The 26,240-nt window shown below is 41.3% G+C and overlaps 1 protein-coding gene across 1 annotated transcript in view; it reads left to right on the forward strand.

Moving 5' to 3' along the window:
* Window positions 1-5,672: 5,672 nt before the first annotated feature.
* The window catches only part of LOC144475941 (latrophilin Cirl), a 579,657-nt gene continuing 559,089 nt past the window's right edge, over window positions 5,673-26,240 (forward strand). The window contains exon 1 of the mRNA XM_078192398.1: window positions 5,673-5,728. The gene's annotated coding sequence lies outside the window, so the exon portion shown is untranslated. The remainder of the gene's footprint in view (window positions 5,729-26,240) is intronic.

The following is a 26,240-nucleotide window of genomic DNA, read 5'->3' on the forward strand; positions in this document are numbered from 1 at the left end:
TTTTCAGAGATTACAAATAATCTCAAATATTATTTTTGCAACGTTTAACGAAATCTTTTCTTAAAGGAATTCAATTTTGTAATTTTAATACTTCTGATGCTCAGTGTTAAAATTGTTGTCGAAATTCAACGAGTATATTAAAATTTGTTACAAAGATGGCGAAGATTATTTCTCTTGAAGATTGCGCAAACATCTGTGCGACATTAATGAGCACACTGAAATATTAATAGTCGGCGAGATAATTGTGAAGGAAAAACTGAAGTCGATAATTGTCGCGGAATAGAAATTAAGGTGCCAATCGTGCACGCGCGACTCGATTTCCCTGCCAGTCCGATTGCTGCTCACAGATAGGAAATTATGGAACAAAAGGGCATTGTTAAATTAATTCTCTTGGTTCGATCGATCGGATTGAAGGCAGCCAGTCAGGCTGTATAACAAGGTGCCGGGTACGGCGAGGCGACTGGGAAGAATAATAGCAGTTTTGTCATTAAACGGATGCTTAAATTCGATACCTTAGATCACCGTCTGCCAATTAGAGCGGTAGCAAGGTCGAGGCAGCGCTGTGAATTCCTTGTTCGCTGTCCGAGCGCGTGCTACTCAACTATGGTAATACGATGAGAAGGAAAACGGGTCTCTTCCGACAATGTACCTGCTGTTCTTCAGTTAAATTGAGCCACCTGAGATGTAAACCCTTAATGTACCCGCCGCGTCGCGAGCTTTGATCTGTCCACGGTCTGCGTTCTCTACCTTTGAATCGCTTCTACTTGTCTGCTTCTCGAGGATAAAGTTATGGGAGAAAACGACCGAGATCCGCATAAAACACAATAGAAGAACTCCTCTCTAATTATTCCGTAAATCGTGCAATTACTCAATCGTGCAAATAAACTTTCCGTCCCACTCTTTTTCGAACGTCGAATTCCTTGCCGCAGTACATTGTTGCAATGCAAAGCATTATTTGAGCAATGTGTTTGGAGAATGAAGATTTTAATCATATCACCTTTAATTATAAATAGATTGTTTCATTATTTAGACTTTAAAAGAAATAATGTTTATGTTCTTCTTACTTCTTTAGTTTAGTAGATTTTTATTTAAATAACATAGATTTTAAGTGTAGGAATTTAATTGTAGTCAAATATATATATATATATATATATATAAAAATTCAGTTTAATAAATTTATTTCATGATGATAATATCATCGCAAGTTTTTGCATTAAATGATCTCTTATCGTATTGGGATTCTTTAGTTCGCGTAGGGATACAAATTAATTCAAATAACTCCAAATTCCAAAATAAAAATTTCAATGTTCGTCGTTATTTGTACAGAGTGTTCCTACATTTGTGGTACAATCAGAAAAGTGACGCTATTGAAATGGATCTCGTGTCTGTACATGGTTGGCCATTTTCACTTCTACCGCGAACAAAGGCACGCGTATTTGAGGGATTTTTAAAATCGATTTCCTCAAAAAGAAAGACGAACCAGTTTTGGTCTCTATTTTCGATCGCGCCATATATACTGTAACGCTTTGTACATCGCAAACATCCTCCGTAATAGTATTATTAGTTCATACCGCCGAGATTCCGCACATGGAGAACTATTATTGAATATCAATTAATCTTCTTGCATGCGAACGACGGCTCCCTGTTTGACAAGCCAACAAAACTCGATACAAATATTTGCAGCCGGGCAACAATAAAATGAAATTTTCCAGAATTTCCGACGCATTACGGTACGCCAGTATTCCTACAAAAATTTCCCATGGGGCTGCGACAAATCTGGATGCACAGTGAAAGTCCATCAAATAAATCGCATAAAAATACCTTCGAATTTCCCGTAACTAGACCGGACAAAAATATGTCGATGCTTGGAAACAGAAGGCACGAAATGTATCAACCGTGCATTTCCAAAATGGTCGGTGCAACTGGAATTGGTACAAAAAACTATCGAGTTCAAATACCCGAAAACCTCTACATTCAATTTCTAAGAAAAACACTGTAGGAAACCGATATATTTGTTTACTGAAAGCCTTTCTATGCTCTGCCAATGTTGTCACATTGTCAAATATTCTGCAGGTCCAAAATATGCAGAATGATTTTCAAACTAAGTGGAAATATTTCTTTTAAATTAACACATACGTGGATGATACTAATTTTTAACAAGAATAGATGACTAGAATTTTTAGAATACAAAAGTATTAAATTAATATATCCTATACTTTTTATCTTTCTAGTTTTGTTTTCATTAATTTGATGACTTTGATACTGTAGGAATTTATGCAGTTAATATTTGTCAAGTGATATATTACTGATGTAATGCTTAAACTTTGATAATAGAAAAGTACAATTTTGCAAAATGTTTAGTATATTTGTGATGATTATTGTAATACGTAAGACGTTTACTGTAACGTGATTTTTATTGTAAAGAGTTTAGTTCCATCATTTCCTATGAAAACGCGTAAATTGTATACAATTAGTTATGAATATACATGCGCATATATATTTTTTAATAACACAATTTTTTATTTTCAATAACACTGTGTAGTATTAGAGTTAACAATTTCCGTTATTTTGATGTCTCAAATCTGGAAATTAGAAAAATGTCTTGTGCACGTTCAGTATGCTTTAACTCGAATCGTATACAGATTGGTTCACGCAACTTGTACACCTGCTACAATTACCAAAATATGTGTTCTGCAACAAATTTTTCAATACAAAAGTTGTGCGATTTATAAGTCAATTGAAAATCAATTTTTATTCTCTTAAATGGAATACTATATTTTCTCCAACTTGATATTGCGTGAATATAATATTAAAAAATAAAGCAAAATCCCCAGAACGTCTCCACCTTTAACAAAAATAAATGCACTGCATACTACACCCCTCTAAACAACACAACTTTTGTACTGAACAATTTGTTGCCCAACGTACATTTTAACCCATAGCACTCGAGTGGCGCCTCTGAGGAACCAATGAAAATCGTTATATCATTTCCAAAATAATTTTGACATTATTAAAAATCCTTCTATTTAAAAGATTGTTAAAAGCGTAACAGTTTTATGATTCACTAGACTCAATTTTACATTTATAAATTGTACTAAGTTGTACAAAATGGAAATGCAGCTGGTTAAAATAGCTATTTTAGATCTAGTCTTAAAATGGTCTGGAATGCAAGGGGTTAAAAGTTGCGGGACGTTCACAAGTTGCGTGGACCACCTTTGTATATTTGTGAAACTCTGTAAAGAGGATTAACGAGCACAAATCGTGAAGCATCAAAACGATGTTTATTTCGTGGTGCCACGTGCACTAGGTTCGCGCGAAAACGGAATCAGCAAGCCAGAATCGTCGAGAGAATTGCGAGGTCCGCTAGAATCGACCGATAGCCAGTTTGTTTTTGAAAATCGGCATAAATCGAGGGGTCGTACGAAAACGAAAGGGGTGCTGTCGCTCGCAGGACCAGGCTGAGGTGCGCGCAGTCGAGATTCAGGCAGAAAGGTAGAGGTGGGCTTCGCTCTGAGTTCGCAGGTACGTGCACATAGGTATACGCGCACTCGATTGGCGTCGACCGGCGTCCCGGGAGGGGCGCGACGCCAGCCAAGAACGAACGTTGATACTAAACCGTGGGCCGAGCAGCTCCGAACGACAGTTCAACGAGCGTGTGTTCCGAGGCCGGATCACGGTGGTCCAGAGGGCCGATTCGCGTGCAGATTTCCACGATCGTTCGACGTCCGCGCGTCCGCGATCCACACGTCCGTGAACCGGTGAGGATTATCGATCGGCGGGAACCGATCCGCGAGAGCCGGTGGATTGGTGCCGTCCCCCACGTGAACCAGCCGGTACGCCGACTCGGTTGTTTACAGTGCTCCGGAACAACAATATCGTGGTGCATCCCCTTTGATTCTATTACCCGGACCGGTGTGACACGTGAACCGTGGCTAGCCATCGCTAGAGGATACTCAACGGCAAGTGTCATCTTCCGTTCGTCTTCCGGGATCGATCGGTGCGTCGATTAGCAGCAGAGCCTTGGCGAGCTGTCAAGGATCGGTGACCACCACCGTTCAACCACCGCAACCGTATAACAGTATCCTGCGTGCGCGTGTGTGCGACCGTCGTGTATCCGTCTCTATGTGTGTGTGTTTACATTGAATCAGTGCCCGTTCGAAACATCATGATCCGTCGACGCGAGTGCGATCAAGTACTCTGGAGTGCCAGCGAGGGTGTTTCTAGTGCGAGCTCCGGGGTGGCCGTCTGCGTGCGGGTTCCGAGATGCGTTCTGCGGTGCGTCAGCCACGAGTAACTGCAATCGGAGGCCGGTGTGCCCGCGTATGCGCCCGGTTACTTGGCCACGAGTGACCGTAACGTGCCCGACCGACCGCCGGAGTAATTAATCCGACGTATGTGCGGACAGACCGTCCCCGTTCCAGCGCGCAGAGTCAATCACCGACGTCGGATCTCGTGATCCCGATTCGGTCTCCGATCCGTAGTGCGCCCGCGAGAGGATCGAGCAACAGAGCCGCGAGTGAGCCCGACAGAGAGAAAGTTCGGTCATTAATAAACACGGAAAACGTGGCGGGATGTTCGCCGGGACTGGCCGTTTCGAATTGTTCGCGCGTGACCAATTGAGCCCGATCTACCATTCGTTATCGGCCGCGGAACGTCAACGGTCCCCGTCTAGCGGATAACTTGAGCCGGTGGACCGGAGAGCACCGATTACCCGGGCCGGGTTAATTAAAAAACGCGAGACGACCAGACACGATATTGGCAGACTCGTCGCCGATATCGACGTCCCCTTCGTCGCTGACTGACGCGTCTCCCACTGATAAACAGTTTTCCGCCGCGCGGCTCGAGTGGACATCTTCCTCCGAGCACGGCCGACTATTTCTCGGCGACGTGCGTCCAGCGTCCAGCGTCCAACGTCCAACGTCCAACGTCCTTGCGGCGTGTCACTCGAATACCAGCTGGTAATGTCGACCGCTGGTAACATCGGTCGAGCGTCGTTTCGGGGGTGCTGAGGATCCGCGAGATAAAAACAATCCCGGCCGAGAGGTCGGGCAACGTCTGGACCGGAAGAGGACTCGGTCCGGCTCGCCACGAAGTTAATTAGCCCCGGCCGGCCGCCATCGGCGATATTTCAAATCCGCCGTGCTGGACGTGTACCCGCGGATAAAGTAAATGAACGACGCCGATTACTCGAACGGATAATTAATCAGGGGCCGAGAGCAAGCGGAGACATTGATTCCGCTTGACCAATCATCGGGCCAGGCCGGGCCAGTCCGCTGATCACCTTACCGTGTAGACGCACCGTCCGATCTGCGATTCGGTGGAACGTCTTAATTAATAATCACGCGAACCCATTGAAATTCGTGCACCGTTTCGCATATTAAGGAGAGCAATTAAGAGAGGAAAGGAGAGAGGGAGAGGGAGAGAGAAGCTGCTGAGAAACCGCCAGGAAACGAACCGTGGCGAGGAGAGAACTCGGCCGTACACTTTGTCGTCTACTTTTTGCCGCGATTCGCGGACACCGAGGAAGAGTTCTTACGCAGCACGCGAGAGGCACCTTAAGCACGCAGACACGCACCCCAACGAGGGGCAACGAGATCGGGAGGATCGAGAGGATCGAGAAAAGCGCGCCACCGGGGATCTGGATTTCTCCTTGGTGTCTTTGATTGTTTCCCTTGGAACTCGTGCCCGCTATTGGATCTTTGCATCGACTACCGAACACCGTACCAAGGTGAGCAATAACTTTCCGATCGTTTCGGCTGTCGTCGATTCGACAGTTTCGAGCGGGTTCGATCGTCGGGCCGATATCCGGAATACATGCTCGGTTCTAGATCCTCGAAATGCAGCGAAGAAAGTGCGTGGGACGCGCGATAATTCAATCTTGGCGAGGGAATAAGATAACGTTTCTACGCGGTCTCTAATAGAACCTGAAGGCTGAGTCGAGCATTCCTTCTACCTTGAAGTTATCCTCCGCGACGTGAACGTAAACTCGTGATAGCTTGATCTTATTTTATGAACATCGTTAAACGACTCGAGAAGGAATAATTTGTTAGACTTCTCTCTATAACGCCGGGACGTTATTTATTGTCGTTTGTCATTAGATGAGTAAATTAACGCGTTATCTACGGGTGATTGTCGAGTGTCCTTTTCGAATGATTCATAGCTCAGGATTCATTTAAGGATACTTTTCACTGGCAGTAATCATTTCACTCGTGACGCAACAAGTCATTTTAAATGACAGAATGCAAACCTTGCGCTAGTGTATTCAGTGTAACTAAATTTACAGTTCACGTGAAGTGTGTGTTTGAACATGACATCGTGAAAGCGTTGCTAATTGCTGTAGGAGTATTTGTTGTTGAATTATAGTTGAACATTCTTTTCTAATTATTTCATTTGACGTTACTACTTTTCAATCTTCTTTTTAATACGTTTTATTGCATCCGAAGATTGTTAATATAGTTCGTTTTCGATAGGTAACATGGTTAATGAACAACCATAAGATGGATTGCTCCGATTGGTTTATTACTTCAAGTGGTAATGTAGCATATCTTCGATGTAATAGTGAAATTAGCATAATTTTTTCACTGAATAGAACTTGGCAGGTGCGGTGACAGACTACAATTAGATGATTTTGAATGAAGTATCAGTGTTCTCTGTCTTAATATTTACACATGAATAGTGGACTAAACTTTCGCATTATGAGCACAACGTCTCAGCACGATGTCTTTCTAAACAATGCTTGTTTTACTTTAGACGAATAGTAACAGTGCTGTCAGAAAATTACCATTTATGAACAGGATTTCATTTGGCGACAATTGTTATACGACATATTAGCCTTGGCACTAATTAAACAATAATATATTTGATCCTGAATGCAATTAACATTAATCTTAAGAAATTATCTATTCGGTAAAATTCGAGATATAATACGATCCAGTATGACAACTCTTTTGCTGATAAGGCAGAATAGAATAGCAAACCCAATTTTTGTAGAATGGAATAGCAAACCCAATTTTTGTAGAATGGCTAATTACTGTGCTTTTAGTTCATTTTCAGGCATAATTAACATTATATTTATCGAATAAGACATACTATTTTTTTATTTAAATGCAAGTAATTATTTATTTGCTAAAATTAAACATGTAAAAGTCGGAAGTTCTTAAAATACCGTAAGATTTATTTTTTGAAATTGCGAAATTTTATGTGAAATCTTGAGCAAATGAAAATTAGTATTCAATAAAACGAGTCGTCATGCTAAGTAAAATATCACAATGTTAAATGCAGTAGTGAAACATATTAAACGAATTAGTGATTATTTATTGGAACTTATGTTTTTAATTTAAATTTCAGTAGTTTATTTACTGGGCACAGTAACTAAGCCTAGTTTTGGCTTGATGCGTTATTTTCTGTGTCGCTTATCATATGATATGCCTACACAAGTTTAACTCTCAAATGACCTGTCATATTTTTAGAGATAAGAAGTGTAAACATGAAATTCTATTAAAGCAATCATCTCTAATGTGAACTTTGAAATGACATACTACGGTATTACAGTGCACAGTAATTGCGTCCTATACCCTAAACGAGAAATCACAAAACGCTTACGAACGTTACAAAGTGACGGTAAACAGTTGACATCGCTGTAACAATTCAAATTGCGTGACAAAAAGAAGGAAAAACGAGGGTCGCATATATTTACGTAAAAAAAGCTATTTATAGTATTTCATAAAAATCGCCGTCCGCTCAGGATGAACTGTTTCTTCTTCCTCTACTGTTTTCAATAACGAAACGAACGATACTCGCGGTTGCTTGCCGAAGACCCGCAGACCAGTTTACGCAGCTGTGGACGGACGGATCAATTTCGTTTCTCGCTGACCAATCTCCATATTTAGCTGTTTCCCGTGGCGGGAAATATCAGAGGCGTCGAGAGCGGACGCGTGTCTACGTGTCGACGCCGGCGAAGAGCCTACAATAGCTTTTGTACGTGTAGAAGAACACCATCTCCGTTGGTGTCGCGCTGCCCCGTGAAAGACGGGAGATCGTGTCTGTCGCCGGCAAATCCTCGAAATCGAATTTTCCGAGACGAGGGTCCTCTTGGGGACAGCGGTATAGGACAGTGGAAAGGGTGGAGGGGGGGAGGAGAGTGTGCCGGACCTGGGTCGAGCGAGGGAAATTTCGTACGTCGGTGCCCGGGAAAGGTGGAGAAAGTACTGTGTCGGACGAGCGTGCCGATTTCGTCTGTCGGCGTTTCCGTGCAATTTACTCGCATGCGACTTATGAAATCGCGATTGTACCGCTGCATGGGAACGAGCCGGGACTTTATCCTTGAGATTTCTTTGCCCGAATCTGGAACCTCGGATTGGCTAATAGCAAACCGTTCCCAAGAAAAAGAAGCGAGCAGTCGTGCCACCGTGCCTCGCCTTCCCGCGCCACACTCCGCGCGCTCTTCAAACTTACTTCTGCAGATTTCTCGAAGTGGTTTCCCCCCTTTCACCTGGCAACCACTCAAGTAAAAACGGCCCGCCGTGCCAGACTTATCGTGCACGTCGTCGGTGACTAATTCTACTAGCAGTAGATTGTGTCCGTTGACTTTGTATTCCCTGTTATTCAAACCATTTTGTCCGACTGTTGCGGCATTTTCTACTTGCCGCACCGGCGCCGAGGTCGATACATCTTCTTATGCTTCATCGCGGGAAATTGAATGCGGCGGGGATTCATGCGATTACGATTAGTGTTGGCGTTATTTATCGAAGCGAGAAACATAGCTATGGTAAAAATAGAACCTCTAATACGAAACCTATGGAGCTCTAAATCTGAAAAATTCATGTTGTTTTATAACAATTACAAGACTGATTTTGTCAAACTTTTACCCATTTTGTTTGTAATGAGAAATAGGATTTGTTTATAATGAGAAATAAGAAATCTGTCGTTTTAACTGGGCTCGCATAACCTTAATTTAAAATTTAAGAAATGTTCGTTTAAGATTTATGTGTGTCCATATCGAATGAGGTTCAAAAGAATTGAAAATGTAAAATCTTATTCCTAAGTGTTCTTTTTTTTTCGCTTTTCTTTCATTTAACTATAGCTTATATCAGTAAACACATATTATTAGTAACATTGTACGACACACAGTGTGATATTTCTAGATGCAACAAATCATAATTTAACCCTTTAAGTTTACACAAAGCTTTTATACTGGTAGGAATTAGTGTTCGTTGAACGAACAGCAATTCATAATATGCAAATAGGAAAACAAAATTTATTAATTCTTTTTCAAGGTTTAGACATATGTGGCACAATAATAAGTTTTAATTTTATGTAAAAAGGAAAAAAAATATAAATAAATAGCTATGGTGGCTGAGACTAGACATACGACTGAAAAGGGTCAAAATAGTGGATACTTTCTTTGAAATAATTTGTAATGATCTTTGTTACAATTCAAACATAGAATTTGAAATGTTTTTGCAAGCTTGTTCAGTTATTTTTCAGTTTTACATTCCAAGTTCAGAAAGTGATTTCGAAGAAATATATTTCATTGATTATACATTTTTCTAGTTATATATTTATTTGCCACTTTTCGAGCAAACGATATATTGATACTACATCTGTCCTTGATTAAATATTTATTTCTTCATCCATACATAAGTGATGAATAAATAATAAAATATAGGTTACCCATATTTCAAAGTTTGTTATCACACTTGAATTGCGTACAGTTTCCTTCACACGAAAATGTCGCACGTTTAAAATGTGCATAATATTGTGTCATAGTATACTAGAACACGATTGATTGTAACAATTGCTATTATTTTAGAATATACTATCGAAAATCAACGTACAAAAAACCTTGCTGGAACATGGAAGACCTCAAAGTGATATTACAGAATTAACGCAGAATAACTGACAGGCCCGTTGGTCATATTTGAATGACATAAATCATCGTCCATATCTGAAACTAAATTCCCGTTGTAACGTACTTGTGCGAATTTCACCACGGTTTGACGACTGCTACGTCGCATTTCAGCTTTTTAGATCGAATATTGTTAGCCAAATTCCATTCATTCTACGATATTTAAAAACACTTTACACGATTGGCACCATGAAACGAGCATTTTGCGCGGAACAACCCTATATTTGAACATGACTCGACGCGGGCGCAGGAATATGGGATTTGTTTTCCGCAACGGGGGAGTCATGAACGTCGTTCGGTATCGCGAAAAATCCGGACCGCGCCCAGCGTGCATTGGCAATCGCGAGTCAAAGCTATTGTCTCCGACCGAAGCAGGAAAATATAACATATTTCTGTGGAAGGTCCGGGCTTTCGCAGTCGACACGTCCATTAGAGGGTGGGGACGTTTAACAGAAATTGTGTGACGTTCCGTATGGGCATTGTATACGGCGGACTGGCGGCAGGTATGCCCAAATAAATAGAGCATGTTACATAAAGAGCCCTTGTTTAAATTATATCCACGAAGGTATTGCGCTTGTAGCCGCGCGGCCGAGGGAGACAAAATTGCGCCATTTTCCGGAACAAATGGTTCCTACATACGGAAGCAATACGCCGACCGTACGAAATTATAACGGATATATCACAACTTTCACCCAAGGGTACCGGGCGCAATGTACACGTAACACGTGTACGTGTACGTCCGCGTACGTGTGTGCTCGCCTTGGTCTTTCGACGCGGACCAATGAATCATGCGGGCGGCACCGGCGAGCGAAGAAAATTATCGAACCGGGTAAATGGATCGCCCGACACCGCCGCGTGTCTCGCCGAAATATTGTGAATGTCAATTATTCGGCTGCCTCGGTTTAAAAAGAACACTCGGTTCAGGTGGTCGCGTAGATTGCCTGCAATTCATCGTTGTGAGAATCGACCTTTCTAAATTCCCATACAAATGGCGATTAATCTGTGGATTCATTGATCAAGACTTTCCAACGATTGCGTTTCATACAAACGACTGGTTGACATGTAAAATTAATTTTCGTCATTATTTTCATCCTATGTAGAAACAAATTATCCTATAACTCCTTGTTCTACGATTTCTTTCAAAACTACGTTGATTAGCATTTCTTCGACTTGAATCATTTGCTTGTTGAAACGAGAGGATTTTTGTTTCATTTTCCGATTTTGATGACAAAAGATTCAAATTTTGTTTCGATTTAGAATGATTGGGAGTCATATTTGCTAAATTATGTACGAAATGTTCATCACGTGTCTGACTCGTTATTATAGTGCAAGGGATTAACTCGTAAAAAAAGTTTTCACGAAGATCTCTGTGATATACTAGGGTCATATATCATCATTTATTTATACCATCTGCCTGCTATATCATTTATGCGATATAAAAGGCAGGAAATCTACTCGAAAATGCTACATAGTGGAACATTTCTAAAAACATTGGACAATTTTTTCCGTGAATATATCGGTCAGAGATTTGAAGAATGAAGCTTCCATATTATAACGACAGCTGCAAGCCATCGTAATGCAGAAGTCGTTTTATGAAATAGAAATTACAAAAAGATTGTAAACCTCGTGTGCATCTTGTATTACTATAAACTTGCAGTACACCTGTCATCATCAGTTGAATAAAGTAGCTGAAGGGAATCGTGCACAAAAGTTTAAGAATTTATTGTAAGGGGGTGGTTTCAATCTTTACATCTATATCAGGGTCAGTTGTGAAAAATCTCGGAGGCGTGATAAATTCTATATAAAAAAATGCAAATATGTTAATTGAATTTTAATTAATCTTGACGTTAATGTTTTAGTATTATAAGGACATAAAATAATAAAGCATGGAAAATTAAACTTTTGTCACGAAGTGAGGTAAACACACCGACATACAAGTGAAGGGTTATTGGTTTGTGTAACGTAATTATGCAGCCGCTATTCTATTCACTTCAACATTACCAACGTCTTGAGGGATGTTAAAAATGTATGTTGCTTTTCTAAGAAATTATGTTTCAACCAGAAGGCTTACTTTTTAAGTAAATGAATGGTTATGCTGATTTATGAGCGCATTATTCATGAAAAGTTCTCCCGTGCAGCTACTCTCTGATACCGATTTCTTGACAGCCTTTGACACAAGTAATTTGAACTAAATAAAGATGATCGAACAAGAAGAAAATTCATTTATGATGGAAGCCACGAGCATCGTTTTCAAAATGTCATTCGATGAAAATTTGATAAGATCGGGTATATGTCAAATGCACAGATGAATGAAATATGGATGCCTTCATTCGTGACATTTGTGAGCATAAATTTTTGATGAACGTCTTCTATTCCGTCATTTCAATGTCGTTTAGCTAACATTATTAATCACTCGAGCCTAAAAATATACCAACCGATCAATTGGTAGGTTCATCCGCTACGAATACCAACCTTCTAAATTGTGCTGTTTGCCATTCTTTTCCAGTAGATTTTAAGACAACGATTTCTGCTTTTTTAATGAAAATTCTGCACAGTATGAATTGCAATTTTTCAATTAAAATATGAACAGTTCGCAATTATCGACATTAGGCTGAAATGTTTTTGTCGCATCAATTCCATGTCTTTAATTACGTCTTCTCAGATGTTCGTAATTGAAGTGTCACTCGATTAAAAGGTTAATGTACATTAATGCGTTCGGGGACGGCAGTACTGACAACCAGTAATGAACTCATGGATAGTAACTTTGGAATTTAAGTAAGATAAGCGACCATCTTAGTTAAATGGGGATTGAAAACGGGCTTTTAGCTAACCAGTTGACAGCAGCGCTGCATCGAGAGGGTTAACACATATCAATCGCGATTCAATTTATCGTCTAATGCATATTAAGCGAACTAACCGCGACATTTCTTAGCATCAAAGATGACCATTTACTGTTAAAGTTTTAATTACGTAGTGTCTTATGATTTTATTACTTATAATTTATTTATTACAGAGCGGTCGATGTAGTTTATTTATTACATGGTCGAATACAGTCTGAGATTTAAAGCGTTGTGTATGATCCAATATATAAAATCTGTGCAAGTCAATAGTTTATTTATAAATGGAGATTTAGAGTTCATTATAACAGAGGTTTAAAGTTATACTTTGTCACATTTACATCTAACATTTGCATTATATTTCACGCGTTATGTTCTGCGAATTAGGTCTGCTTATCATTCTTGTAATCATTTGTGAAAAAGAAACATGTTTGTCCGGTCTACAATTAAAAAATATATTCTTAAGATATTTAGTTCCAGTTAATACTTATTCTAACAGGATACAAAAATTACGTTCACCAGAGACAGTAATCAATTACCTTTAAACGGTTGCAACACAAATGCAATTTTTGTAAAGCTGTTACCAGAATTTAACTGAACAAGGCGATAACTAAAACTTGTACTTAAAACTACATGTAAGAAAACCATTAGAATTGTAGTTTCTAAAGTGCTACAGTTTCTAACTTGCCCATTTTTGGGACAAAATTCAACCACTTCCGTGCTGTTTAGTGTACTATAGTATAGTATAATATTTAAGTAGAAATAAACAATATATATAAACAAATCACTGATTAATTGCAGATTTTTAGTAGATGAATTTTTAGATGAGCGCGTGTGTGTTTTCTCATCACACAAATGGATATCCATATATTCGGCTGCTAACGATTTATATTTGACATCTTGTGAAATAACATCGCGAATTTTTGCAAACGAAATTCGTTCCTGTCTTACGAATGTATATACGATAAAAGTCCCAGGATATTGATGAATCTGTCCGATGGAAACTAAATTATCAAATACAATACTCGCGAATGAAACAGAAATTGACATTTTGGAGTTCGGATAAAAAGGTGGTTTCGCTGGCAGGTGTTCGAAGCTGCAGCTCGCACGTTAATCTTGTTGTCGAGGGAGATGGGAGCGTAACGGGCGCATAATGCTAATAACACCGTCGGAGCGAGAGAGAGTCATCAATTAAGGGACAAACAGGACGCAGGGATCTTAAAAGCGGAGCGGGGTCCCAACAATGCAACACTATGCCTGCCGGTGTTAAACGCGGTCCCGTGGGCCCACGGGCGGGCGGGCCCCGGCGAGAGAGCCCGTAGTTTTACGAACGGCGGCGCTCGCCTCCTCGAAACGTACAAACTGGTTTTCGGGATTCTCTCCTCCCCCGTGGTCTCTCTCTCTCTCCGGCGCGGAGCGGAGCAGAGAGAATTCTCTTTCTCACACGAGGCCGGGGCTCCCATGGCGGAGAGTCGATCGAGGCTGCTCTCCCGGGTGCGTTTCGGGGCCTCTCGTCTTATTTTCGAGGTTCTATCTCGGCGAAAAATCTATGTCAACCGACATGTTGACACGTGTTCAAACGTAGGCCGCTCGCGCGAGTAGAGAGAGCCGGCGAGCCGGCAGACGGGTCGGGTCGTCTTCGTCGACGAGCCGGGCGGAGAGAAGGCAGAAGAGAAGGCCGGAGAGAAGGCGAGAGAAGAAAGAGGGTGGGCGCCGGGTTGGAAGTCGAATTACTGGTATGCAGTGTCGGATTTCGCCTTGTCCGTCGGAAGAACGCGCTAGACGGAGCGCGAGAACGGAACGAGGCGCGCGGAGACGAGCGGAGATACACACCCGAAGGTGTGCGAGCGTACGCACACACCCGCGAGCGTGTTACACGCATGCTCGGGTTACACCCTTCTCATGAATCAAAACTATTCGAGACGGAGAAAGAGATAGGTGAACGGAGAGCACGGGAGGACGGTGAGGGAACGGAGATGGAACCGAGGGGCGGGGTGAGACGCTAAAAGGGATCGGGGTTGGAGGAGAGGAGGGACAGGAGACGAGAGACGGACGAGGACATACGTGTTTGCTTACAATGAGCGGGAGGTCATGTCGCGGTAGCTATCGCGTTCCCTTGATCCCAGATATGAATTTAATTTTATTATGACGTGAGCCGTCCGGCACCGCTATCTTCGAATCGGTCTTCTGCGCGCTCCCTGCAGAGGCGATCGTGCGAGCGAGACGCGACCAGGCCCCTGCCTAACCTCCAGCTGGCCTATTTCGCGTCGGTGACCTTTCGAAATACGGCAAAGCGAATCGGGGGAGGTGTAATTGTCGAGATGGAGGCGATCGATCCGCTATACGAATAATATAAATGGATAATAGGCCCCGCGACTCGATTCGAGGGCTTTTCGAACGGGCCTCGAAGATGGGGCCGGGGATATTATATTATTTTATTTTTCCTGGTGTTCGCGGAGCTCCCTATCCTATGAAATCGACGAAAGGATCGTGATCGGGAATCGTGACAGATAGATATGTATGCCAAGGTTCCCTTTCGAGCAATAAATGTTTCTGCTCGCCGGAGCCTAGCCGCGGCCCCTGGGATGCTCCTTCTTCCTTATGCCAGGTCCATTGTTCGTGGCGGCTTTGTCTTCTAATAGTTTCCACCGATAATGCACTTTACGGGTATCCATATTTGTCGAGGGTATACAAATTGCCGATCGTGTTCGAGCAATTAACGTACATCAACGTTTCACTCGGACGCGCCGCGCTGCACCGCGCCGCACCGCGCCGAACCGATAGAGACGATATCTTCGACTTTCCAGCGAGTCGACGGTTCCCTCGACGAGGTATTAATATTTCCGAGTAGGCGGCGATTGTGCCGCTATTCAAAAGTAATCTCCACTCTATCCTTTCACTCGGATCATCGGGTGGTCCGATCCTCGCAGACGTTTGCCGCGATATCCAACATGGCTAGCTTATATCCGACACGCGCGTAGTCCTCGAAAGTCGAGCCGCGAACTATTCGCAGGTCGATCCTATCCACGCGAGCCTCTATCTTAATTAAATCGACCATTACCGACCGGCGAAAAAATTGATTCCATCGTGTCGCGCGTCGATCCTTATCGCCGTGCTTTAACACGTTCGTGGAACGCTCGTCCAGAACCGCCGACCGCGTGATTGCATTTTAATGGCCGCTTTCTTACGGGCCGCGAGCCGCAAAAGGGGTTCGGACATCGACTTTTGCGAATTTATTATACGAAGACCGCAGCCCTCGGATATTTTACGTTTTGCGCGCGTGTACTAGGATGTTTAAACCACTGCCGGGAATTTTCGTGGGAATTTCTATTGGAAATTCATGGAATTACTACGAATGATCTTTATCTCGTCAAATGAAGACTGAAACCTTTTAAAACAAAATTCACCTACATCATCGTCTATATAGTTTCATTCAATTCTAAGTCTTTTAATACGTAAAAGAAATATTTACTTCGTTTTAATATTCGTGAAATCACTTGCGATACTGTAAATTTAAATACAGGTTGTTAACTAGTCGGTTAATTCCAATATCAGCGGGTTACCATTTAAGGCATTATTTAATAATCAATTCAACGAAAAAATCACGATTTTGTCATCTTTTTCACGTCACTAGATTTTTTTCAAGATTCTGAAGTGGTGGATAAATTTGGCAATTGGATTTGGAATCAAAAGTTTACGCGAAGTGATGAATAGCATGTCATTAAAAGAATCTAACTGTACATGGTTATAGATAAATCGCAATTTTTTTCGAACATTTAAATTCTAATAAGTTTAAGAAATGTTCTCGTTACAATCCTTCTATTTTTCTCTTATTCTGCAATATTTCAGTATTGACATAAAAGAAGTCATCATTTTATCTCATTATCAATTCTTCCTCTGAGATTTTTAAACACCTCCACCATTTCGCTCCAATGTAATGGTGTCCCACAGCGATATGCACTACAAGCCTACTGTAATACTTATCATTACACTGCGGATCTTTATGCGAGTTCTCGCGTTTATCGAGTGATTTATATAAATCAGAATAAGAAAAAAATTTATTATGCTGCCAAAAGGATTCTTCACGATAGAATAATTCTGAAAAATCTTTATTGTCTAACGATGTAAACGTATTCATATGTTTTATAATTTCATGAATACTTTCATGTACACGCATCTGCAAACTGCTTACTATTTAATATAAATATTATTAAATATATAAAGTGTGAGAATGCAACGTGTAATCATAATGATTATGATCTATATTATATTATTAAATATATAAAGTGTGAAAATGCAACGTGTAATCATATATCCAACAATATATCATACCGGAGTTTATAGAATATTGATTGCGTCCATGATCGCTGCAAAGGTTAGTGAAATGACGGCATTTGAAAGAAAAATATTGATTGTAAAGAGCCGAGTAGTTAATTGACGGGGATCGACGAGTTGGAAGTAGGAGGTCGCAGTAACTAGATACTTCAGAAGCCCTCATTAGAATAATTCCGCGAGTGTAACAGTCGCGCCTCTCGAGGACCAATATTAAAAAAGGCATTGTCGCCTGGCGTATCTGTGAATCACTTCTACACGTTCGTCGAACAATGCGGTGCCGGCATTATTAGCATTTTGCTCGATTCCAATGCAATTCAGCCGGATTCTATTGATCCATCGAAATACTTTCCCTGGTCGACATCGCTAACGGCCTCCGATGCCGATGCCGACGCCGACGCCGACGCCGACGCAGACGCCGCAATGCCGGTGTGTAATTAATTCTTTCTCAGGAATTTCATTTGACTTTCCACGTGACACGATAAGACCCGCCCGGTGGATTTCGCTCGGCCGTTTACCGCCCAGACCTTCCATCGCTTCCTTCCTTTTTTCTTTCGCCCCCCCCCCCCCCCCCCTCCTCGAAAACTGTCCGACTCTTTAACGCGTCCGACCAATTAAAGAGGTCGGACCGCGTCTAATCGGTAAATAGCATTAGCCGCCCATCGTGTGCATTTAAAGGAAAGTAGCTAATATCGTGAAACTGTTATGAAATTCTCGCTTCTCCGAGAAATTTCGTGTACTTCTTTAACCCTTTGCACTCGAGTGGTGATTTTGAGGCACCAATAAATTTATTCTATCACGTTTCAAGATTATCTTTTACATCAACAAAGTGTAGATTTAAAAATTGTTGGAGTGTGCACCGAAATGCACAATACATACTCATCAGGAAATGTGCCGTCTTGACCTGACGTTTATTGCACCACCATTCCTATTTAACCAAGGGCCTACAAAGGAATGGGTCAGTCGCTTCAGGACAGCCTATCGAGACAGTAACACCAGAAGTTTAACAGTTCTCTAATATTCATTGTTTTAATATAGTCATAAAGTTTAATATTGTGTTATGTTCAAATTGCAATAAATTACATTGATATACGTTGATTTCATTGACGCGTGGAGTTGGAGTAAATTATTTAAAACATAAGACACAACTTCATCTCCCAACCTCGTCATCCCAACAAAAATTGTTAAATAGTGAAACAATTTCGACACAATTTCGTATGCACAAAAGGGCGCTTTGTTACAAGGATAGCAATATTATGAGTCAGGAAAATTATTTTAGATTTACAGTGAAAATGACTTTGAGTGCAAAAGATTAAAAGAATATGTAGATCAATTGACGGGTGATACTTTGTATTAATAGTATTTAATAAAGTTCTCAAAGTTTGTGCCACTTCTAGCCTTCATCATTATTAAACCGTGTATGCAGCCACGGTATTAAACTGTACTAAACCCGTACAAAGTAGATCCTCGATTATCCAAAGTAATTACATCACGAACGTTCTGATTGAACTGCGAATTTTGGAAAGAATAGAGAGATTAAAAGTGATTAATAATTTCGATGTACTACTCTCGACATATTAAAAACGATTAAAGAAGGGGAACCGCACTTGTAAATTACTTCTGTGCTTTGCAACAGTCACAGACCCTTTTTATGTTGTATTAAATACGTAGTTTAGATCTCTTATTAAAACATTGACTTAGATAATTTATTATGGTCGATAAATCATAATAAATTAATTTTTTAATCAGTAAACAATATACACATAGCAGCAATTATATTAACTGTGGCATGACTAAATTAAGTAGTACATTTGAGAGTCATTTTATAATAAAAATTGTGCTTGGCATTGTTATCCCTTTATAGCTAATTTGTTGAATACTTATTTATCTCAATTGTAAGGTTACTAGATATGAGCTGGTTTTCTTCTGAATCATCGTCACTGGAATTAAAAAATAATAATTTTATGCATTTGTTAATTTTATAAACGCGAAAACTTGGAATTTACAACATACGATCCTCTTCCACCATTGCTTGTTTTTATTTTTATTAATGCTTTTCAATGAGGACTAAATTAAGCTGGTCCCCCTTGGGCTCGCAAGTTTTCCAAAACTCTGAAGGAAAAGTCAATCGGAGGAACGGAACTTCGAGCAGACGGAGGGCAACGCGTTGCGAGCGCATTAACGTAATGAAAGCAGCAACGATAATCGAATTAATGCCACCCTTTGTTTCCCCGCGGCCTTCGGGAGGCCGGCAAGAACGGGATATTGGATAATCCATCTTACGATTAAAAGCGATCCGAAACTCGTGGCGCCGGACAAAAAGTGTGCTCGATAACGGGCTCGATGATTGCCCGTAGCCCGGATTGCAGAAAAAGGGCGCGAAAGGTTTTGCATGGCGCAACGTTGTTCGTAAAATCAGCGACTTCGACGTGAAACGTAACGAGACAACGCAAGAAATCAACGTTGGGAAAAAGGGAAACGCGGAGGTAAAGTTAGCTTATTTCGAGACTCCCGCTTGTCTTCGTTACTGAATTCTTGAATGTCGACGAAGTTTTCCGACGACGAAGTTTTCTTTCGTCGATAACCGTGTTTTAAGTGTTTCCTCCGCTGATTGCCGCTGAAATCAATCGAAACCTCTTTAGCAAACATATTTTGCGAGATTCGATTAAGTTATGAATAGCTCCAACCTCTTGAGTGAATATTTTGTTAAATATCCTCTTATAGCGAATGTAGTATGCTGAACCTGTTAATCGGCTATAATGAAATATTTCATCGTACCAGGAAGACAACTTCTAACTAATAATTTACAACTTCAACTACAGAGCATATGTAGTACGTTGAAGTTGTTATATATTGTTATACAATAATTATGAAACGATTATTTAATTTTTAGTTTTTTGAACGTAGGAAATATTTCATATATGTATTTTCTAAATACTTCATAAAATATTATATCATACTAAATAAAGAAGTGACAAACGGTTTTTTGTTATTGCTTTAAGCGCAATAATATAACTTCATATTACGAACGAAATATTTTATTAATATTGTGACTTTGTAATGATATTATTTTAATTAGTGCGAGAAGGAAACTATTTCCTTGCCCATTTTCCGTGAAAATATCGTATCCGATACAAATATCACACGTTTGGTACCATTTGTGCTTTTCTAACGTAACTCTAATATTAAAAATCTTTGATGCCGATAAAAATTCATAACTCTTCTTTAATTGAGTGTAGATGTATGATTAAATAACCCATAAAAATTTTCGTTGCGAATGTTTTGAAAATAAATTTGTGCGCCGTATTTGGCTAATTTCATTCGCTTTTAAACCGAGCACTGAATTCGTCCGTTTTTAGTCAAGGGTTATGATTCTTCCGAGGAACGGGTCACGTATTAGGCAACTTCGGCGTGCTGTTAATGAGGAGAAATATTCGAACTAGTAATATCGGCGAAATTGACGCGGCAGCGAGATACGCGAAGCGTTTCGATGATTCTGCGCGCGGAATTCGGGCTTGGTTTGCGCTCGGGGATGAAAATTGACGCGCGCTTGAATTTCCATGGCTTTCCCGCGGCCCGGAAAGACGGGTAAGTGCTATCTCTGGAAACCCATGGCGGTCGAGACCTGGCGCAAGGCGAACGGGCGCGGAATTTGCATTACTAATGCGCAAACTGCGTCAAACGAAACACGCCGAAGTGTTTTACGGCGTACGAATGAGTCTGGCTATGTGTGTGTGCGGTTACGTAACGTGAATAGACGCACTCGAGGAGGCTGCTTCTTCGTTTTGTCACCATATGCACGCGCGCACGTCGCTGTGTGCGCGCGTTGCACGTGTGCGTACGCCTCGTAACGTGCGCAAGCCACTGCACATTTCGAGTGCTCGAATAGACGACACGCTCGGTAGGAAAATGCGAGGCGACCCGACCCGAGTTCACCAGCACCAATCATTCAATTAACCCCGGTCTATACGATCCTCTTGATCCTATTTTATTTAATAAAGCTAATGCTAAACGCCCGACCTTATAATAGCCGGCAGACGTACGCGCCTGCTTCTGCTTCATTAGTGACCGCGTAAGTGCGTACAGTGACTGTATTAGTAAATAAACCATCTTAAGAAGCGTTCGCGACCTGTCCCGCGTGCGCGATGGAAAATATTGTGGATTCGAATCGAACGGCCGCGTTCGTTATCGTTGCGAAACGAACATGATCGAACCGAAGATAAATCTAACGAGGCTCGCTTCGCTGTTTCGTCACTGCGCCAGAGAGGCTCCGCTCAATAATTTTCTAGAGAAAATATATGGTTTTTTGAAGATACAACATTATTAGGAAAGTTCAATTTTGTTTGATTAATGTGAAAGGGGAAACATTCCGAGGAAACAGGTTAATCTCCTATGAGATGAAACTTTTGTTATGAATCAATCTTCCCACTTAGTTTACGGAGTTGTTTCATATTTCTTCGTAAAGGTATCTAACATTTTAGCGATTTTTATCACACTATAATGAAATCAATTTTAACGTAAAAGTAAATTTTATGGACGTATTGTAGTTTATAATGATACGTGCCTTTGCAAATTCGATAGTCGTAAATTATGCAATTTAATGTTAAGGACGAATACAGATATTATCAGAAATGAGGAACTATTTTTATAAATAAATTTCTGAGTGATTAAAGTTTGTTGAATGGCACTGTATGACTCTTTAGTATTTTCTTAATGATTGCATTGTATGAAATAGAACTTGATTAATATTGTTTTAGATAATTTTCAAGAACCTTGATTAAACCGTGTCAATAGGAGCGAAAAATTGATTAGGATTAAGAATAAATTAAGATATATAATGGCACATTTTGTACATACACATATATTATTGTAATTTTCACAGACGAAAAATTCGTGTCCAGTCATTTTAAGTTAACTCTAGCAAATGATTTCATACAAGACTTATTGAGCTTTTGCGTAAATTCTGTTTCATGATACTATCTCCATCGAGAAATACATTAATACCAAGAACACTGTGTAAGCGGTCCATATCAATAATTTCAAAGATTTGTTTGATTTTTTCTTCTTCTTTATTATTTCACAAACTCCTCATTTTACTTCATTTTGAGGTATCTCGCATCACAGCATTGATACTAGTACCGTACCAAGGACTCGCACCCGTATATTTAATAAATTAAATACAATCGCATTAAATACGAACTCGACTTGATAATTGAACTCGACTCTACATTCGAGTAGTCGAATAAATCGATTTAAACGAGGTGAAGGATTTGGGTAAAAATATCGAGGCTCCCAGCGACGCGATCAGAGAGGGTCCATAAATTCGTAGGTTGCGATTCGATTCACTTTGTCTTATTCAACGGACCGATGAACGCGCGAATGAACCGAACACGAGTCAGTTGGTGTACGTGTACCCCGGCGGCGCGGTAGAAAGTGAGAGGGATCGCGTACGTGTGCGGGTCGTTGGAGGAGGACAGGGTTATAGGCGTTTTCAGTGACTACGTGCAGCGTCGGTATTAGTTCCGTTTAATTAGGTAGGAGGGGGTCGGAGCGGGGATTGGATCCGTGTAAAGCGTAATCCAAGAGAGATCCCCGATTGACCAACTCTGCTCGACTAGGCAGCAGCGTCGATGTCGGCGACGGCGACGGCCTCGGCGTCGGCGGATGCTTTGGTCATGCTGCCGGTCCCCGCTCATGATAATAGAATCTGCACGTTCGATCGCGGCTGGCCAATATCGATGGCCGGGTCGTTGGAAAGAAAGCGTCGGCTTTGTTTCCGGCGACGCGCTCGCGCGCTCTAGTCGGCCAGCTAGCGTTCGATTAAGCTCGAGTTACGAATTTCATGCTGCCGGATAAACATTGTCGAAAAACAATGACGATGGGAATTTCATTCCGAGCCAGCGGTTCGTGCATTTCGCCGGAGCAGTTTTATGGCAGACGCTGGCCTCGGTAGCGACGTGTTGGTTCCGCGGAGCACCCGCCGCTGCTGTTGCTACCGCTGGTCGCTCTGCACAATCGTTGATATCAATTGGCTTGGCGAGCGACCCCCGAGTTAATTATCGCGCGCCGCGATAAATAATCCGATGATTCGTGTGGAAAACAGGTAGCGAAGCGCCGAGCGCCGAGCCAGACGACTCTCCTCACCCCGATAACTAAGCAATAATTTTATTGCCGGGAAATAACGAACGGCTGAGTTATGCCTGTCGCGCAAGAACCAACGACCAGCCCCGGCGAATATATTTCCCGCCGTGCTACAAATTTCCTGGAGTTATGCCGCTGAACGACATTCCGCTTTTAGTCCTGCCTTCTCTATCCAGGCTGGAATAACGTAGGCTCTCCGGGAGCGGTGTTTTATATCTTCTTATGCGCGCGGTTTTACCTCGTAAACTCGTTGTCTCCGCGGAAGCTGTTTTCCTTCTCTTGTCAACCGTAATCTAGAGCTGCTTTGTCCCGCCCGCGACCCCTCGCGCCGTATATCCCGCGGAATGAAAAAATTACTCTCACGCAACCAGCCAACCGGCGAATTCGGACTTGAACGTTTCGCCCGAAATTGGAGCACTCGGACACTTTTGTATCGGATCACGAATCGGACGAACATTCTCCAGAAATTCTTCATGCATTGTAATGGCTCGTCCTAGAAGTTCCTTTAGATATAATGAATTCGTGTCTGCGCGTCTTAATCCAGAATTGGAGCTACCGAATCTTTTAAATTAGGTTTGATATCGTTCGAGGTAGTTCCCTTCTTCAGAGATACAGAAGTTATTAAATTGTCCGAAAAGTTCCTTTCAGTTTCGAGAAAAGTGTGCAACGGCGAATCTAGGGCAAGACGACCCAATCTAAAATTGAAACAATTAAGAGCTTCGTATTAGATTTAAGATCGTTTAAGATTAAGTAGTATCGTTATACGGAGATGATTAAATTTGTCTCTTCGGTTTATAAAAGATTCAGTATTGGAATAATAGCATCACTTACAATGATCCAAACTTATTTAACGCGTACTAAATAAATTACTCAGATTACATTCTATAGTGGCAAATTCAATAATTATATTTTTACGTCTAAGAAAAACATGACCAAACATAAAGTTTTACTTTCCAAAGTTCTGTAAATATGATAACAATCGATATCGGGCAGACAAGTATTCTTTGATATAAATTACGCTCTTCGCTATACATGAAGGAATGATGTATAAATGCTTTTAATTGATAACGTACGTAATGTTTTAATCTAGTCTTGTTCTTGCGATGTGTACAAACAAATTTCAAGTTTAGAGACAGATCGTCCATTTTTCTTAATGAAGGGATTTTTAATAAACTTCAATTCCAATTATTATTCAACTTACACACGTATCTCTTACGAATATTCATCTATTTCTATTTTAAAGTTGTTTCAATTGTGTTTTATTCGTAATTCTAGATTTTAACACATTGCCGACGAGAAACAAGAATTCTCGTTCTATACTACGCATTATAACATGTGTTTATTAATGTCTTTTAACAGTTGAATACATATAACTCTTGACAATTTCAATAACATATGTTAATTACAAAAATACATGTCGCATTTTTAGTACAGACGTGTTGAGACAATTCTATATTATTAAAATCATCTGTCATATAGGTTAGTTTTAATAAAAATGCTCCGTCGATAATGTGTTAAAATGTAAAACAATAATGCTCTTTTGCGTAAAATCAAAAGAACATATAATTAGTACCGAAAAATTGTCGAACATTAAGTATCTATGAGTTTTTGAAAAATAAAACTCTTGCAACGTTACACCTGTGCTTATCTCAGCACTAAAATTACCGAACTCCAAACAGAATTCATGAATATTGTGTTATAACGTTGCCAAAACTGAATTTATTGAAACTTTGTACGATATCTATTATAATATACGCTCGAATAAAAACAATTATTATTATAATTAATAAAATATTATAATTAGTTTGTTAGTTAAAGATTCCAAGTGACAAGATTCACCTTTTTCGACTCGTATACACAGAAGTTCAAAGCTCAGCAATTATTCCTTTAGAATTTAACGTTCCTATAATTTTGTAAAGTAGTTTGCGGAACGTACAAGAACAAATTACGTTAATTCATCCTTGGTTTTACCTAACTTTCCTTTCGGTGTATCTCATACGCTCATTTCCGTGCAAAACCGTGCCCGCTGTAAACGTAGGTGGGCTGAGAGTTGTGCAGAGTGCAAGCAAGCAATTCCGAAACAGAAATCCGCTAGAAGCGCGAGGACGATCGTCAGTGCGCGTCGGTTCTGGCTTGCCGTTGGCACTAATTTGATTAGAAGTCGTAGGGCGGGACGATTTTGCAACGATTTCACCGTCTGCGTCCTGCGATGGACGATCGAATTAAATCCCGATGGAAGCGCGGGGCACACGACAGGAGCCGGTAGCTTTCGCCATCGGGTGTTCTCGTTGCTCCTCTTTTTCTTCCGTTCTCTGCCTCTTCGGGGTTCGTTTCTTCGCGGCAGGACGCGGAGCTACCAGCCAGATGAATAGATAGCGGCTAATTTTCAGCGTTCATTAGAGCTGGCTGGTACACTGTTCCCTCTCTCTCTCTCTCTCTCTCTCTCTCTCTCTCTCCCCCTTCTCTCTCTTTCTCTTTTCGTCTCTCTTCCTCTCTTTTCTTCTCTCTTGTTCTGTCTCCGTTCTCCGACTTTGTCTCCTTCTCGCGGGACACGTAGCGACCGACTACGTACACGAAGAGCAGCGAGCCAGCGTTCGAGGGGACGGTGGCGAGTCAGAAGGCGTTCGTATGTGCTCGCGTGTACGTGTGCTCGTTGGTAGAGCCGCGGAGATCGCAGCGGGGAACATAGAGACACGCCAAGAGAGCAAATAAAGAGATCCGGCATCCCGGAGAAATCTAATTCCTAATTGGTGCTTCGCTCTGTACCCAGCTCGTGTCGGTTATCTACCGCTATCGAAGCGCACGACCGGACCCGGACCGGCTACCAGCCCGCGGAGCCGGCAGAAAAGGTTACAGAGCGCAGCGGCAGGGCCGTGAAAGGGTGGTGAGCGGACCCGGGACGGGAACGGGGGAGAATAATGGTTGCGGTTTAACTGTCAGGCACAAAAGGGGGGTCGAAACTGCCGAATCCACGCGCGCGAGATTCCCGAGGAGCAAGCGCCCGGATAGAGCCCTCCCGGGCT

The sequence above is a fragment of the Augochlora pura genome, chromosome 10 (assembly GCF_028453695.1).
Source record: "Augochlora pura isolate Apur16 chromosome 10, APUR_v2.2.1, whole genome shotgun sequence".
NCBI classification, from domain to species: domain Eukaryota; kingdom Metazoa; phylum Arthropoda; class Insecta; order Hymenoptera; family Halictidae; genus Augochlora; species Augochlora pura.